This window comes from Macrobrachium nipponense, chromosome 12, assembly GCF_015104395.2.
Source record: "Macrobrachium nipponense isolate FS-2020 chromosome 12, ASM1510439v2, whole genome shotgun sequence".
NCBI lineage: Eukaryota > Metazoa > Arthropoda > Malacostraca > Decapoda > Palaemonidae > Macrobrachium > Macrobrachium nipponense.
The window spans coordinates 74,977,080-74,995,400 of record NC_087205.1 but is presented as its reverse complement, the minus strand read 5'-3'; the positions used below and the strand labels follow the sequence as shown (position 1 = coordinate 74,995,400).

General features: G+C 35.6%; 1 protein-coding gene across 1 annotated transcript in view; it reads left to right on the top strand.

Annotated features, from left to right (window-relative positions):
- The window catches only part of LOC135224842 (DNA-directed RNA polymerase II subunit RPB7-like), a 57,291-nt gene that overhangs the window by 994 nt on the left and 37,976 nt on the right, over window positions 1–18,321 (top strand). The gene's annotated exons all lie outside the window — the stretch shown is intronic.

Sequence of the window (18,321 nt, the reverse complement as noted above, 5' to 3'; positions counted from 1 at the left end):
TCCATTTATTCTTGCCTTCGTCTCTGGTGAGGTCGGCAGTCGGCGAGTGAAGGTCAGGACGTTGCAGGACTTCGACTGGGGGTAGGATTTGAAGGATCGGAAGCCTTCTTTCTCGAAGTTCAGATTCTGCAAAAAAAGAACAATATATATATATATATATATATATATATATATATATATATATATATATATATATATATATATTATATATATATTAGGGCTTGTGCCTTGTATGATAAGGCGCCCTATGAGGTAATGTTAGACTAGCGATAATCTTACGCTAAGTCGGTTTGGTATTGCACTTCCATCTTCAATGGAGTGTCTGGGGGTTTGTAGATCACTTACGAAGTCGGTATTATCTTGTTGGTTATTACGACGATGTGTTAAACTCATGTTGGTTCGGTGAGGAGGTTCTTGTAGAAAACACTAAGTATAAAAAATTATATATTCTTCTGAAGTTTTACATGGTGAAGATCAGGTATGATTGTACAAGTCTTCTAATAACGATAGCTTGATCGCTTCTGCCAATGATGATGGCTAATCCTATTCCTCTACATGATAAAGCTTAGGTAAAGAGGTACAGGTCTTCTAATGACGATAGCTAACTCTCTTCTGCTGTCTACCATCTCTGTTACAAGTTATGAAGGAACAGACAGTAGTTCGAACATATGAACATACATACAAATGACATAGTTTCATACGAACACACAATCAAAATGAGAGACGCTACAGATCACGTAGGCCGTTTGAAATATAGGTCGGGGTAGTTGTCTCAAGCAGGGAGCTTGGACTAATGTTTATAAACAATTGAATGACTACAGGTGACGGCATGTTATCTTAGCTACATACTTATTGTATACGTCATCTTTAGCGTCTCTAGTCTGATCACATTCCTGCAAGCAATCTGGTTTGACCTCTTTATTTTATTCTTTTATATATATGGACTAACATTCCATATTTTTATTATGTAAACACTTACATCAGCTCGGTCAGCTACCAAAACCAACCACTGAATATTACTCAAACTTGACTTGCATTTGACTTATAGGAGTGTGATACAGACACTATGTGAATATATATATATAAGTAAATAAAAATTCATGGTGTACATGAATTGATTCAGTAATAAAATATAACATGATATTGGTAAATAATGTGATCACGTGATATAATGATACAGTTTTTTCACTTCATCTCTTTAAGATACTTATGCTACAGAAAATACTAATGTACTCTGATAATTGCATAGAATGAAGATTAACATGATAAAAATCATATTTTAACTGATAAAAAAATTTCATATATGAATTGATAACATTATTAATGTTTATGCTGATTGATTCGTTGATTTTTTATGCTAACTGTTATATATCTGATTCATTAATCAATATACTAACTCATATATAACTGCGATATTGTAAGATTATAAGGTAACAGATTGATATAGGCTACCTGATTTTGTTTATAACATATGCATATGGAATCATATAATTATGATTAATATATGTGCCTTTAAACTAGATTCCTATTGCGTACACGCAAGATATATTTCGATTCTGTTATTTATGATCATTTATATATAGATTCTAGTGCGTACACGCAAAAATATATCGATTCTGTTATTTATGATCATTTATATATATAGGATACATGACCGAGGTTATACTACTTCACATTTAACTAGCTTTCGAACAACTTTTCGTCCATTCACAGTTCCAGACAACCACCTATAGCCAATGAAACGGCCTTTTTCAATGGTTAAACAAGGGGAAATTTGCCTGGGCGGGTCAACGTTCTATTTTGCGCTCATACTTTATTCTCTGCATCCTAAGCTACACGATTACGTTCGCGATGAATAAAAAAAACATCCCCAGCACGAGTCCTTCGCCAGCAAAGTAGAGTTGAATATCCTTCGGGTCGTAATTGTCGGAAGTATGTCCTTTTGTAGTCGATTCGACAGCCGCCGGAGCATTCCGCATTAAAACGAGATTAACGACGAGATACGGTGTCGGTCGAAGAAGTCCATGATGGTGCTTATTCCTTTCACATTGTAGGCGGTTGTTACTCGACTGTAGTCGTCCGCTGCGACGAACGATTTTTTTTTTTTTTAAGTTGCGATGTGAAACTCTCGTACCGCAGATACCCTGTATCAGGTTCCATTAATCAGCCTGCAAGTGAAATTATACTTGTCAGAAGGGCAAAGTAAATTCAGACGACATCCAAATACAGGGGAGGGAAAAGAGAGCCATTTAGACCAGACTTAACCCACTGAAATTCGTGATATTTTGGAATTCAAAAGAGCCCGCTGTACAAACTTTTTTTATCCATGGCATTAACAATGAGTGACCTATCCAGGTCTATGATGACTGTAAAAAAAATATCCATAATTATAAAAAATAAACAGATATTCAATACGAATCCCAAAGAAAATTCGATATTACTGTAGTAAGTTACTAGACAAGAAGTGGAAAATGGAGCTATTTGTAAGATTGCCAGGCAACATAAGAGTCAAAGAGAATATTAATCATGATTCTGTATATCTCTATGCTAACTGAAATTAAGTTGTGATAAAATCTGATCCTATGTGCCCCTAACAAAAGTTTCATATTCAATTTTCTCGCGCGCATCCTCTGAGGTTAATTTAAAAAACTTTATTAATAGGTAGGAGATGCAACGAAAAAAACCCCTATGTAACTAATTTCTAAATAAACTTTGGGTTTTTCAAGGAAATGTGACATTTTCCCATAAATGTGATTTACCTGGATTGTAATAAGCTAATGTTGCAAGTAAATAATCCATATCCATATCGTGATACTTCTAAATGTCTATGAGGTTCAGAAAAAATTAATTCATTTTGATGTTATAGAAATTCTATTTCCTTATTTTGTTTATTAATTTTAAAATGATTGCAAGTTGCATTGCGCATACCGATAGACACCTGTACCTAACGTCTGCCTTGCCCATGAGAAGTTCGGGCTAAGCATTCCTTTCTCCAGTCAATCTGCTTTGCAAGCAGATATTTGAGGTTAAAGGAATCAATGCTGATACGGCAATGATGGCGTCGTCACTTGGCAGGAGATTGCTCTCAGCCAGCTAAGAGTTACGTTACTTGCTGTAAGAGATACGACTTTAGGATAAATTTTTTGTTTTTTAATACTCGACCCCCCACATGAGAAGAATGTCTGAAAAAAAAAACAGTACCAAAATTGAACAATATATTAGTTTCATGTTGGAAACAAATCTGCATAATTGTAATTATGTTTAAATTAATATCCTTTATTCAAACTATATGAAAAAGGTTTCCATACAAATTCTATATATATTATTAGGGGGGCCCTGTATAAGATTCATATAGGATTATTTCATAGATAACATTTTCACTTCTAGACTTCCTGACTTTAAATTTAAAATCTCTTTTATTTTATTTTATTTATTTCATTTATTATTAGTTTATTTTTATTTTAGTTTATTTATTTATTTAATTTTTTTTTTTCATTGACTTACGATACAATCACCGGGACAGACAATATGTCAGTGGGATTTTGGATTGTGTTTGAAAAACTTTTAGCTTATTTTGTCATTACTAAAGCGGTTAAGTTAGAGTTCAAATCTTTACGGCATATATATTTGGATATTTAATTATCTATGGTTACGTTTTGCTTATTGATTTTATCGTGATTCCTTTTTTATTATAATTTGTAACCCTTCCGACTTCTTACCGGGAAACGTGGATTAATTATCATTTGACTTTTTCCACTGTAATCGCCCATTATTTATTCCTTAATTTTTTTTTTATATTTTATTTTGTTATTTTTTAATTTTTTTTTTAGAAAATTTTTTTTATATTTAATATTTGATAAATTAATGGTTGGCTTGAATATGTGGAAAAGTGTTCTAGCGGCGTACCGTATAAGGCTACTTGCGGCATCAATTCTATAGATACAAGATATAAATGATAAAGGTATTTAAAACCGCGAGAACCGCTATAATCCAGTTCGGATCCAATATCACGAGTTGTAACTCGTAAGACATTGACACTCCTATTTAATTATCCGTTATTCTACCAAACCGATTGACTCTGGGTGATAAAATATATTATTGGTTTTCTTAATGGAAAGGAATTCACACAACGTGTTAAGGAGATTATTATTGATTTACACCACCCGAGTCACAGATTATTATGTGTTGAATTCCATATTTTACTGATTTAGCACTCATAATTCCTAACGCACTCAATTGCGGTGTTTTTGGTGTTTTTAGTGCTATTAATTTCTATATAAACTGTCAAGGAACTAGACACTAAGAAGTGTTTTTATTCCCCTCTGTCAGACTCGTAATTCTGTTATAATTCTACGTATATTTCCTTTCAAGGATTGATTTGGCACAGGATAGGCTCCTAAACTGACAGGTGTCTTAGTGTACCCATGTTTTTCATGACACGTGTTACAATTAGTTATGTGCTTTTTATATCTGTAAGCATTGTAGGCCAGTAAAAAACAGTGATTTGGTCTTTCTGTGACATAGTAGGGAAACCTGATGACGGAATGCAACCAGTTTATGGACGATTGGTATGAAAGAGATTTTAATTACTACTACCTGGTCGTTAGTCATCTGCTGTGTTCTTCGGGTTTTTTCCTCGTCATGGACCTACATATATTACATTGATTACATTATTCTGATACACATACTTTAAATAGTACTTTTGCTTTAGGGTTTCTGCTCGAAGTGTTTATTGGTTTGCTTAGCCGCTGACCCTGTTTTCCGTTCGAAGTGTTTTATTTTGGGTTTTGCTTAGCTGCTGACCTTGTTTCCGTTCGAAGTGTTTATTGTTTGGTGTTTTATTGTTTTGCTTATCACTGTTGACACTTGCTTTGTTCAGTTTGTAACAGTTCTGCGCTCCAACCCAGATATTCAATGGTCGCGATCTCTTGGGTTAAGGAATTTTTTTCTTGTTTAGATACGGTTTTAACATAGGCACGGATGTTCTTTATCTTTTAGTCTAATTAATGGTTCTTTGCAGTATGGTGCGGGATTGCGGGATAATGCGTCAGCTATGATATTTGCTTTCCCAGGTAGATACTTAATTTCTTGGCTCCAAAGACCTGAATGATCTTGTCACCGAGTTCCTTTTTGGACTGTGATTAAAGCCTTTGAAAAACTCGGTAAAGGACTCATGTTCAGTAAGGACTTTATCAGGATAAGCCATAGATTATGAACTTAAAATGTACTAGTGAGTTGCGATACCTAGCCCTTCCTTGCTTTTTTACTGCATATTTACTTTCAGAGGGCTTTAGTTTACGTGAATAAAAAAAAAAAGCTATAGGAAAGAACTGTTTATCATATTATGAAGTAATACCCTCTTACCCCTTGCTCTGAGGCGTCTGTTGCAATAAAAAAAAATTCCTTATTTAAATCAGGGATTTTTTAAGTTAGGTGAGCTGCATTATTCCGCTTTTAAGATATCGAACGCCTGTTTATGCTTTTTAGACCTATCATCTACGCTCTTCTTCGTAAGATCTGTTAAGGAGCTGTCATGATTGAAGAGTTACATATTTACATACGATTGTAATTACCCACTACAGCGCCAAAGTGCTGTATCCCCCTTTTACGTTAATAGGTACCGGAAAGTTATGAATAGCCGACACCTTACCATGGACTACTTTAAAACCTTGACAAGACACATAAAACCTAGATAAACATGTTCGGTTTTAAAAACTCACATTTTTATATATTTTTACTCTGAGACTAGCTCTAGTTTTATGTGAATGTACTTCTAAGGTTATTAGAAAAGATTACAAGATCATCCATATAGCAGTGTAGGTTTTATCCCCTAAAAAAAGTCTCCAAACACTATATTTGTAAAATTGGGGGGGCGGGAACGTAAGCCGGAGGCCATACGTAAAATTGATAATGTCCCCTGAGTGTGCTGAAAACGGTGTATGAGGTACAATCACTTAGGTAATGGTATCTGGTAAAAGCTTTTAAATTTTAAAGTAAGTCCAAGCTGGTGTAAAAATTTATTCTAACCTAACAGAGATAAGATGTCGTCGGTACATGGCACTGGAAACTATCGGGAGTCGTTTCCTTGTTTAAGCGACAGAAATCTAAGCAGATACGCCAAGTCCGATCTTTTATGACATGACGTTTGAGGGAAAAATTATATGGCTATTTGATTTCCTAATGACTCCTATTACTAACATTTTTCAACTTCGTCATTTATCTCTATTTTGAAATTCCATTGAGAGTCTATACGAAGGTACGTATATAGCTTTATGTTTTTGTCCTTAGACCGTATTTTGTGTTTAAATTACATCCGTTTTTTTTCCTCCGAAATCACTCGCTAGTGGAGAAACTTCCTGGTATTCAGATAAAAGATTAAAAAAAAAAAGTTTCTGCTGAATCATCTCTGCTTGAATGACTTTACTGATATTACTTTAGATAGAATATAAGAGAGATTCATCCACGACTGATTGGGCGGGATTAAAAATTAGCAACAATAAAAAATGCGATATTTATAACTTCTGTATCCACGATATGTATACTTTTAGGGCTTTGTTCGCGGAAATCGTTATATTTCAGAGTGTCGGGAAGGATTAAAATTTCATTTCCAGCAAAGTCTTTTTACACGCACTAAGGCATTCGAGGGTGCATGCTTCTCGAGATTTTGCGTGCAATTGCGACTGCGGTTGTGGGAGAATTCTGTTGGGTCATTTGAACAATGTTACGATTTATGAGACAAATGTATAGTTCCTTTATATAAGTTATTATTTGATTAATTGTCTCTTTTTTGTTCAAACTGATTTTGATATGTTTGAAGGTTTATAGGATTTTCCTTTGATAAACACGCCTTATTTTGCAGGATGTAAGATAATATTTTGTGTATCCCTAGATGGATATCTTACAATTACACTAGATACAGATCAATGTTTTTTATAACTATAGAGGTATCTGTAAGCGCTCGCTTATCCGGACTTCTCATTAGGGAAGTTCGAACAACAACAGACGGTGATCCGTAAATACAGGATATTACGTTTACTAAAGGAATAAAACAAGATATTCTAATTTTTACGGCGCGTACAGTTGGGCTTAATCCACCAGTATTTATTATAACTTAATGTATTAAAATTACTAGAACCTGCTCTGATTACTTGATACTGTCGTGTGATGCATAGGGAAATTCCTTTTTAATTTTAAAAAGGTATTTGGGATGTATGAAACCAACATCGCTTTTTCCCCACTCTGCTAGAGTTGCTTATTGTGTGGAATTTGCTATGCTTTGAACACTTCGGCAGATCTGACTAACCTTGACCGCTTGACTAGGTGACACAGTCACAGAGTTTGCTTGTTGATTCTGAACGGGCTACTGTTTCTATTTCTTTTTGTAATATTAGGATCCTTCTCTTTATTACCATCGGCAACGTATTGTGTGTAGCATTATGTTGCTGGTTTACGTATAAAGCAATGAATGACGACTATTAGGAACTGAGCGAAGTTACTAATAAGACAAGTTATCACTACTGGCATTCAATATTAACTGTTTTGTACTTCATTCTTTGCTAACAAAATTTGAAATAGTGAGGGATCCTGGTCAGCGCATTTAGCTGATGAAAGTTTTTTACAGACATGTTATTCCTTGCAATCCAGCCATATTTTAAAAGTTAAGTTGAGTCATTGAGGTTCGATATTTTATATAACTCAAAAAACTCAAGGCTAAAACTGCGATCGGGACTTTGCAAAGGAGCATTTATTGTCATGACCCGAAATAGTGTTACCTCTAATTTATATAGATTTGTACGGGTGTTCCACTTGTTTTTTTCTGTGTTTTCTTAATCACTACGGTGCTTACGACCCTATCCATGCATCTGTATAAATACAGACGTCCACTGCGTAAACGCATATTCACTGTTTAATATGATTTGTTACGTAAGGGATTAATAATCACCCAAAATGATAAAATTAACATAGTATATGATTACGATATTTCAGTAGAACTTCTGGAAACAGACACTCAAAGATAAAAAACTCGCAGTAGCGAAATCTCAATGATGTAGATAATTTCTGTAAAAAAGTAGATTAAGAATGTCTCGTAACTTCAGCACAGGAATAACGAAATTCGACCTGCAAAGGAAACACTCAAAGTTACTCCAAATGAATAAAAAAATTGTACTTAGCTTGCTTTTGTGGGAAGTCACGGTGTTCCGATAACGACACACGCCTTGGTCCTCCTTCTCTATTTAGCGGATGACCTGGTTTTTTGGCTTGAGTTTCCCCCGTGCGCGTTGTTGGATGATTCGAGCCTGAAAATCCGATGCTGCAGACGCGTTCGTTTGTTTCTTGCAGTGCCGGAAACGCTCACTAAACGATGTTTTCTTGAATGATTCTATGAGAGACGAAGCTTCCGTTGCCGTAGGAAAAGGACACGTCGGTTTTGTTTTCTTGAAGTTATTCACTAAACGATGATACTAAGTTTGCTTGACGAATCTTGTTGTTTTTCTGAAGTCGCTCACTAACGATGATACTAGGTTGCTTGAAGAATCTGCTGCTTTCGTCGTCGTTGACTTCATGATTTATTATTCTGTTTTTTCTTCGTAGGACGTTGTAGAGTTCTTCTGGTACGCTGGCCACCAATATTAGGGCTTGTGCCTTGTATGATAAGGCGCCCTATGAGGTAATGTTAGACTAGCGATAATCTTACGAGAAGTCGGTTGGTATTGCACTTCCATCTTCAATGGAGTGTCTGGGGGTTTGTAGATCACTTACGAAGTCGGTATTATCATTGTTGGTTATTACGACGATGTGTTAAACTCATGTTGGTTCGGTGATGAGGTTCTTGTAGAAACACTAAGTTATAAAAAATTATATATTCTTCTGAAGTTTTACATGGTGAAGATCAGGTATGATTGTACAAGTCTTCTAATAACGATAGCTGATCGCCCTTCTTGCCAATGATGATGGTCTATCCTATTCCTCTACAAATGATAAAGCGTTAGGTAAAGAGGTACAGGTCTTCTAATGACGATAGCTAAACCCTCTTCTGCTGTCTACCATCTCTGTTCCAAAGTTATGAAGGAACAGACAGTAGTTCGAACATATGAACATACATACAAATGACATAGTTTTTCATACGAACACAATCAAAATGAGAGACGCTACAGATCACGTAGGCCGTTTGAAATATAGGTCGGGGTAGTGTCTCAAGCAGGGAGCTTGACTAATGTTTATAAACAATTGAATGACTACAGGTGGACGGCATGTTATCTTAGCCTACATACTTATTGTATACGTCATCTTTAGCGTCTCTAGTCTGATCACATTCCTGCAAGCAATCTGGTTGACCTCTTATTTTATTCTTTATATATATGGACTAACATTCCATATTTTTATATGTGTAAACACTTACATATATAAATATATATATAGTATATATATATATATATATATATATATATATGTATATATCTATATATATATATATATAAACGAGAGCTTCTAATATGTATAGTTACAGTTGACCACTTTGGATTTTTCACCATTTAAGTTGACTCTTGCTTTTATGAAATTTTTTCTTATTTTCTCTCGAGCGGGGCCACTTCAAAATCAAACGGGGCCACTTTGGCCCAGGGGCAAGGTATCAGACGGCCCTGACCTAGAGGGTCATATCGCACTACATCATCCTTAGTTAGACAGAGCCAGGAGCAATGGGCAACATCTGCCGGACGCTTTCATTTTGACCCCCCAAAAAAGGAAAAGGAAATTCAACAATAATTTAGAAGCCTTGATAAACCTACTTACGTCGACATTCAAGGTAGAATCAGTGCAGTAGAAGCCACCACGATTATGCGACTGGGTCCGCTCTTCTTAACTAGACCTGAAGAAGAATAAGAAAGAGAAGAAATAAGTAAAAGAAGAAGTCACGAAATAAAACCCATAACATAACACATCCTAAATTCCTGAATCTTTAGCTCAACGCGAAACATCTTTTCTAGTCATTTTCAGGTTCTTCCAGACACCTTTCTCAACCCCTCCCCCCAACAACAACAACAACAAGAAAGTTTGTAGGCTTCCCCGAGTAAGCGGAGAAGCTTCGAGAACGAGGTAAAATCCTTACCGAGCAAAATATTAGTTAGGAGAAAGTGACCAAAGTGGGATTCGTGGCCATGTGTATTCCAACCCGTCGTCTATCAATATAGCTCGTCCAAGCCAGCTATTCCGGCGTTCAGGATCAGTACGTCAAATCCTATGATGATAATAAGTAATAATAATAATAATAAATAATAATAATAAAATAATATAATAATAATGATAATGATAATAATAATAATATGCTGGAAGTAAACCCCTCTTTTAAACATGTTTTTATTAAAAGTGATTGCTGCCTCAGCCGCATTAATTTTATACAGGTTCTTCTCTATTTTAATGCAGCTGAGGCAGCAATAATAATAATAATAATAATAATAATAATAATAATAATAATAATAATAGTAATAGTAATAGTAATAGAAATAGTAATAGTAATAGTAATAATAATAATAATAATAATAATAATAATAATAATAATAATAATAACTTGATCCATATTAGTAACCAGATAAAATGTAGTGAGTTATCACTTAAGCATTGAAATACAGGTATATAGTTATAGAAGACATTACAAAAACTGAGAGAATTATGGCCTTTTTCCCTTTTTTTTTCTCCTCAGCCAAGATTCATTGGCAAACTTTCGGACGGAAGCAAGTGACGAAGTGTCCACCTGCTTCACGTGGACATCATTGTCCCCTCGTGTTTTCGTATCCTCTGTAGTGAGATGAGAGAGAGAGAGAGAGAGAGAGAGAGAGAGATTGAGAGAGAGAATTAACAGGTTTCTGCTTAAGTGTGAGCACCTTTGTTCGTGCAATTTTTGGAAACTATATTATTTTGCTCTCTTATCGATGTATATATGGTCTGGGATCTTCAAGAGAGAGAGAGAGAGAGAGAGAGAGAGAGAGAGAGATACGTTCGTTATAAAACCATAAAATATCAGGGGGGCAAAAAGGGTAAGTTACTCTTTGGTCTGCAGCCAAAGTACTCGAGTGCACGGTGCTCTATGCATGCCTTGATATGTATAACACGCACATGCGTATACATATGTACGTATATGCGTTTCAATTATTTTGACGTGGGACAAATGATGATATGCGTAGTGTGTTTTTTTAAGAATGTAACTAAGGAAATATCACAGTGCTAAAGTGTACCAAAACAAGTTGTGTTTGTGCTTTGAAAATCCCAAGCACATGGCAGAATGGCGTATTGATGAGTTATTGGCAGTACATTCGAATAATTATTACTGCTAGCCAGCAATATGCGAGATTAGAGTAAGTGGATATCTAGGAGAATGATAAGATAGCGAGCAAGCCACTTATCTCTTGACTGTAGCCTACTGGACCTAAAGAATGCTTTTGTCAAGAAGACCCGTATTTGTTCATTTATAACATTTATTTTTTCTCTCTGTATTTTCTTACCTCGTCTTACTTCTTCCTAATGAACACCATAATATCTTTGGAAGCTTAAGAAATTCAAGTCAGTGGCCTCTGTGGTTGAGCTTGTTCCATATGTTATAGATTTCATCTTCTGAATAAATAATAATAATATAATAATAATAATAATAATAATAATAATATAATAATAATAATAATAAAATAATAATTTAATATTTCTCACCTGCAACTCTCGTGACCTTTAGAATATTCCTGCAGCCCAATATCAGTCTCGCTCCTTTTCTTGCCAAGTCTCTGGGCTTTCTCCTTTCCTATGCCTGCGAAATGAGACACGACAAGGGGGTATGTCAGTTCCTCTCTCTCCCTCCCAAAGCCGGACTCGTGCCACCGAACAACTTACAAAAGGAAGTCAACTTTTAAACAGTTGATAACGAGATGCCAATTGCACACAAGACCAAGACGGAAGTCAAAAAAAAAAGTCCAGTATCCCTTCAGTTTCTAACAGTTTTACACACACACAAACCACACACACACAAACCTTATTCGTGCAACATTCGCCTATTCGATTCCTCCAATATCGATATTCACATGAAACTACGATACTTCATATGTCCAAAATCGCATTCATCGCTTAATTTAATTTATCCCTTATGTTTACATCAGTTAAGCTGTCGCTTCGAGAGGTTTGAGTGACGTCACGATAGCGCATGCGCAAATTAGTCAAAAAAATTCGTCGCTAGAGCGGGATTACCTAGTCATTACTAGAGCCTTGTGGGGACTATTAGTCATTACCTGCCGAAGCTCCCGTGATTACTACAGTCCTCCCTTCCATGGGAGCTTTTCGACGGTAGAGGATTCCTCATATGGAGACACAAGTAGCAGGAGGGCGGGGACGAGGATTGCAAAAGTGGCGTATCCAATCGACGAAATGTCCATGACTTCGCTCTCTCTCTCTCTGGCTTGACTGAAACTGAGCTGAAATGGTAAATGGAAGGGCTATTATTATTATTATTATTATTATTATTATTGATTATTATTATTATTATTATTATTATTATTATTATTATTATTATTCAGAAGGTGAACCTATGTAAATGGAACGTCTATTATGTATTATTATTATTATTATTATTATTATTATTATTATTATTATTATTATTATTATTATTCAGAAGATGAACCTATGTAATAAATGGCGAAGAATTAGAAGGGTCATATAGTAGGCTTCACTAGCAAGATAGCAAATTTGCAGATGACACCAAACTATAGTGTAAATGCAGCAGACCCAGTAAGGAAAATGGGGGATTGGTAAAATATGGCAAATGCCGTTTAACCTGAATAAAAATGTAAAGTGTTACAAATAGGAACAAATAACCCTCATGCCAACTACATGCTGCTTGGGAATGACATAGTAAATAGTGTATATCAAGAAGAGGACCTTAGAGTTATTATTACCAAGGGCTTAACATCCATAAAACAATGCATAAAAGCTGAAAAGAAAGCACAGAAACTAGTGGGATATATAAGAGGCCGTTCAGATACAGGAAATAAGGAAACGGAGCTGTAGCTCTACACATCAATAGTTAGACCACATCTTGAATATGCAGTACCTACAGTTTTGGTCACTAACGCTAAGAAAGGACATAAATAGACTAGAAGGGGTAGAAGCAAGAGGCACAAAGGTAATTCCATCCATCAGGCAAATAGGTTACCAAAGACGACTACAGAGCCTGAACCTGTATGACCTAGAAATACGACGATTGCGAGGACAACTAGTAGAGAGAGAGAGAGAGAAAAAAAAAACTAGGCAAGAAATAATGGATGGAACTAGAACTGAAGAGATACAACACATCGCACTGTGGGAACTAAACATACAAGATATGTGACACATGGAATAAACTGCCACCAGGAGTTGTAAACAACAGCAGTGTAGAATAGTTCAAAAGAAAGCTAGAGAAAATGATTAGAAAAACACTGTCAATGAATTGTAAAACCTACTCCTAAGGATAAATGGGGCTATATGACTCTTCGGATGGGCTAATAAGTCTTGTAATTCAGTACATACAATATATATGTACATATGATGTAAATTATGTTTGTATATATGTGAGGGCATACGTATATGAATATTGATATATATGTGCCGTATGTGTACACACACACACACACACACACACACACACACACACATATATATATATATATATCATATATATATATATATATATATAGTATATGTATATATATGTATATCCTAAGTGGCCCCCGCAATGAAAGATTTCTCTTCACACACACAAAAAAAGGCGTACAAGAAAAATATTGTTAAATCATAGCTTAACTAGGTACCATTTAGACCTGTGAAGAAATTACATTTCCAATCTACAGTGAACAATATTTATTATATCGTTACTCTGCAGACAAATTCAAACTGAGTGACTTTATTAATAACCAGTCTTGAAGTATTTTCAAGCACCCTAGGTGACCAGCATATTCATTTTTGTCTACGTACACATGTAGAAACCAAAACTCGTTGTGCGAGTCCTCTTCAGCATGTCCATGCGAGAAACAGCCACGTATATCGTGGAGAACAGCTGCTAGGAACAGAAAGTCCAGCAATCCCCAATCCCCCCCAACTACCACTCCAGACCCAAACTTATTACCATCTTTAGGAATGTGAAAAGAAAAAAAGAATGAGTTAAGGATCACTCCAGCTGTCTTAGCGGTATCCAAGTCGTTAAGCCATGCCTCAGCAACAACTAGTGTATTTCAAAAAGGCTTCTCATTCATCACCTTTCCGATTTGTAATGTTACCACTGAAACAGGATAGTTACTTCACTGCACTTCGTGACGCCATCAATTTCGTATCTATGATTAGTATTTGCTGTTAATCTCCTTATTTTCTCACCCAATAGTGGGTTTCTTGTCTCAATTACAATCGCTTACATAACACCATTTGTCATTTTCCTTTTGCGTATATTGTGGCGACTGCAACATGTCCTCGTGTTTGGGAGTGATTTGCTGTTTAGCCGGCTAGACATTTACCAGAAATTGGGAGATTATCATTACCCACGAAAAGGTAATGCAAGTTTTATATTATTATTATTATTATTATTTCAGAACACGAACTCTAATTTTTTCATACGGACAAGCAACACCGGGCCACCGAACCATTTTGGGGGACCTGAAAAATTCAAAAACTTCCAAAGAATATGGTGTTCATTCGAAGAAGTAACAGAAAGTAATGGAAATACAGGAATAGACCAGTTATTAGTAAAAACAGAAAAATTAACAAGTTAATAAATAGATAAAAATGAAAGTAAATTCAAATAAATAAAAATGAAAGTAGAATATTAAAATACAAGTTGTATTGTATAAGAGCAGGAAGACAAGACAGAAAAAGAGGCGACTCAAATCGATGAGGTGACAGTACCGTCTCTCAATAGGGGAAAGTATATACAAATCGAAAATAAAGAAAAAAAAAAGGGGGGGGGGGAGATACAATTTACTGCACTGCTGATGCGTTTGAATTCCAATGCGGGTTACCGCCCTTTGAATGTGCCTCTAAATCTGCGTTATTTGCTCATTAATGCAGCCACTTAGCTTCATGACTACCGACATAAGTTATTGAGATGACCTTTCCAGTATTGAAAGGTTTGCTTTTAATGTCAGAAAATAAATATTCACTAAGCTCAGCGTAGGTTTTCATTACTAAAAACTGGGGGATATCAAAACAAATTGTCATAAATAAATAAGGTAATATCACGCTAGCCTGAAAGGTCATCCATTTAGCATTTGGCGCTGATTTATGTGATTATTTTTAAACTATGACCGAGTTAGCCTGAGCGGTGTGTTACATTAATGTTAGCAAAGGACCAATTCAACATCAAACAGCTTGTCTAAGGTGTCAAGAAATCCTTTATTCAGGGTTCTTTACCATTCTCAATGAAATCTCACCCAGGTGAAATCAAAAGCATCAATGAAATATTCATGCTTACTCTCCGATGAATGGACAGTTCACAGTATCTGGATGGATTACCGACTACCGCTCTTATACATTCATCTGAATGGGGAGTTTCCTCTGTCTCTCGCAGCTCTATAAAACGGAACAGGACTGGTTGGCGCAGATCATTTGGCTCCACCGTTTTGACGACAGACAGTTTTGGCGCTCGTTATTTTAGCGATGAGTTCTTTTGGCGCCAATTCAGAATAAAAACAAAAATCTTATATGATAGTCAAAGCTTTAACGACCATCCGTAGATTAGTCTCGTTTTGTAGTAAATGTCACATTTAACACTTGTTATGATAATCAAACCTGTTGTCCCTTCATCTTGGAAAATGCAATACAGTTTTCTTTCTATTGTTCTGTAACTCCCATACCAGAAATATTGCACGGCACTGTAAGAAGAATGCCTCCTCTGAGTCACAAGGATTAACAGAGCCAGAAACTGTTCCACAGCTTTGCAGAATAGAGTATACAAGACATAGTAACTTGGCAACGAGGTATTGAGGCATCTCAACAAAATTGGTGATGACGTTCTTTTAAACGAGTAAGATTAGCTAATTTCCATAGTGCATGAACCGGGGACAGCTTTTTCAAGTATCATTTGTATTAAACTTTCCTCCATAAAAAAACTGCAGTTAAAGGAAGAACAGTATTCAGCAATTCGAGAGCAAAGATACGATTCTATAACATTAACGTTATCACTAAGTTATATTGGGTTAGGCTGTCAAGCTTTGGTATTAATCTACAATAAGATTTTTATAAGATTAAAACACGAAATGTAGGCATTTTCAGTTTGAAATTCTCCAGAGAGTGAACCAATCTTAGGTTTTATTATTTATTTCAGTCTGAGGAAAATAGCTCGTCAAACAAACAAAAATCTAGCATCATCGACAGAAATTCAGATATCTTCGACATTCAAAAAAGACTACAGTAGCTTTCAGATTGGGAAGTAACCGATATCTGTCTATCACAATACTTTTTCGAAAAATATTTCGTTCCGAAATGAATGGCCACACTATGGGAATGGAGGCGACTGTAAACTCTTACGGAATCGCACTCCCGGCTTCAGAATCGCCAGCTTAGCTTGAATTGTAAAAAGGTAGGAGGCAAAAATCTGAAGCATTTTGCGCTCCATTGTTGTATTTAAGTAAAAATAGAGCATATTCCATGCTGCGTTCTTTTGTTTGCCACTGTCTTTTTCTTAGTGAAATCATATCTAAAGGTGGAACATGTCAATTCTAGCAGATCAGTGGTTTCATTGTTTATACTGCATATAATGTTGAATAACTATGAGCTGTTAAGAATTTAATACTAAAAAAAAAAAGACAATTTCAGATATTGGAAATAAATGAAGAAGCGACAAGTTTATCTCGTACACGTACGTAAATTCACCAGTAATTATGAGCTATTCAGAATCCATTGGCACCGTACATGCTTCCTTAACTTCGATCACCCGCGTAGTATTTATCCCAAACACCGATAATGCCAAGTTATATACGACTATTTTTTACGCCCCTTGACAGCTGCACCTGCTGAGCGTACGTCATCGAGACTGGAATAGACCCACGAGATTGAAATAAGCAGACTGCCAGGTCATAATGTGACACCATTATAAACACACGGTCCCAAGAGAGGCAGCCTTTATCATTCATGTTGAGAAATGACGCGCAAGATCTGTAAATATTCGTCAAACAATCTTTCTCGTAGCAGTTAATGAAATGGACTGATTTTACTGAATGAAGTTTAAAAAAATTATATATAAGTATTATTATTATTATTATTTATTATTAATTATTATGATTATTATTATTAATATTAGTTAGATTATTATATTATTAAAAAGGATAATTATGTTTTATGACGAGAAAAATGAAAACCGATATACATCTTTGCATATGCGACGCAGATAAAAGCACACAAGAAAACTGGACTAAAAGAGCAAAGAATGGAACAGCATTTGCCGAATAATTGCTCGGAATTTTTTTAACTGTGTTACAGGATTTGTCTGAATTTGTAACGCAGAAAAAATACGGACAAGCGAAAAACTAGTGGATGTACTGAATCGAGTGTAAAATCCAATTCGGATACAAAATCCTCAGTATTTTTACCCACAGCATGAGAACACAGGAGGAAAGAAAAACACATCGATAGCAGTTTCGAAGCCATGAGACCAGCCGCAGCAGCAGTGCTTGAAAAAAGATGAATAAAACTAAAAATGTACTACATTTAAGGGAATGACGTATACGTCCATTAGGGCCATTGTTGGAATACATCAAAAGAAATCAAGGGCAGCATTTTGAATAAAGGAAGAATATCATAAAATTCGTTGATAGAAGAGGTAGTAAAAACATAATAATCTCAACCATTATTCAAAATGATTTCGTGAAACATGGATTATATACTTTATTAAGACGACGCCTCGAGTTTATTTAGGTTTAAACATTACTCCCGTACCATCCTTATATTCCTGTGTGTGTGTGTGTGTGTGTGTGTGTGTGTGTGTGGTGTGTGTGTTTCGCAGGTATTTTATGAACGTGGCTCATCTCTTATAAAATCAACTCTTCACTTCAGATTCTGCCTGCGTCTCCTCCTCCTCCTCTTCCTCCCCCTCCTCCTTTCTCTTCCGGAAAGAAAGGAGGAAGGGATTTATCAATAAGTTTTTTATCCATTTTTTTTTTGGCGAGGCTTCATTATATCGCCCCTCTAGCAAAAGGAGTTTTAACGTACTTTATGAATCCAGAGGGGCTAATTTCCTTGGCTCATTAACGCCCAAACTTTGTATTTTAAGGTTTTATTAGCCCTCATCCTCCTCCCCAAGATGTAGTACCTTTCAACTTTTAGGAC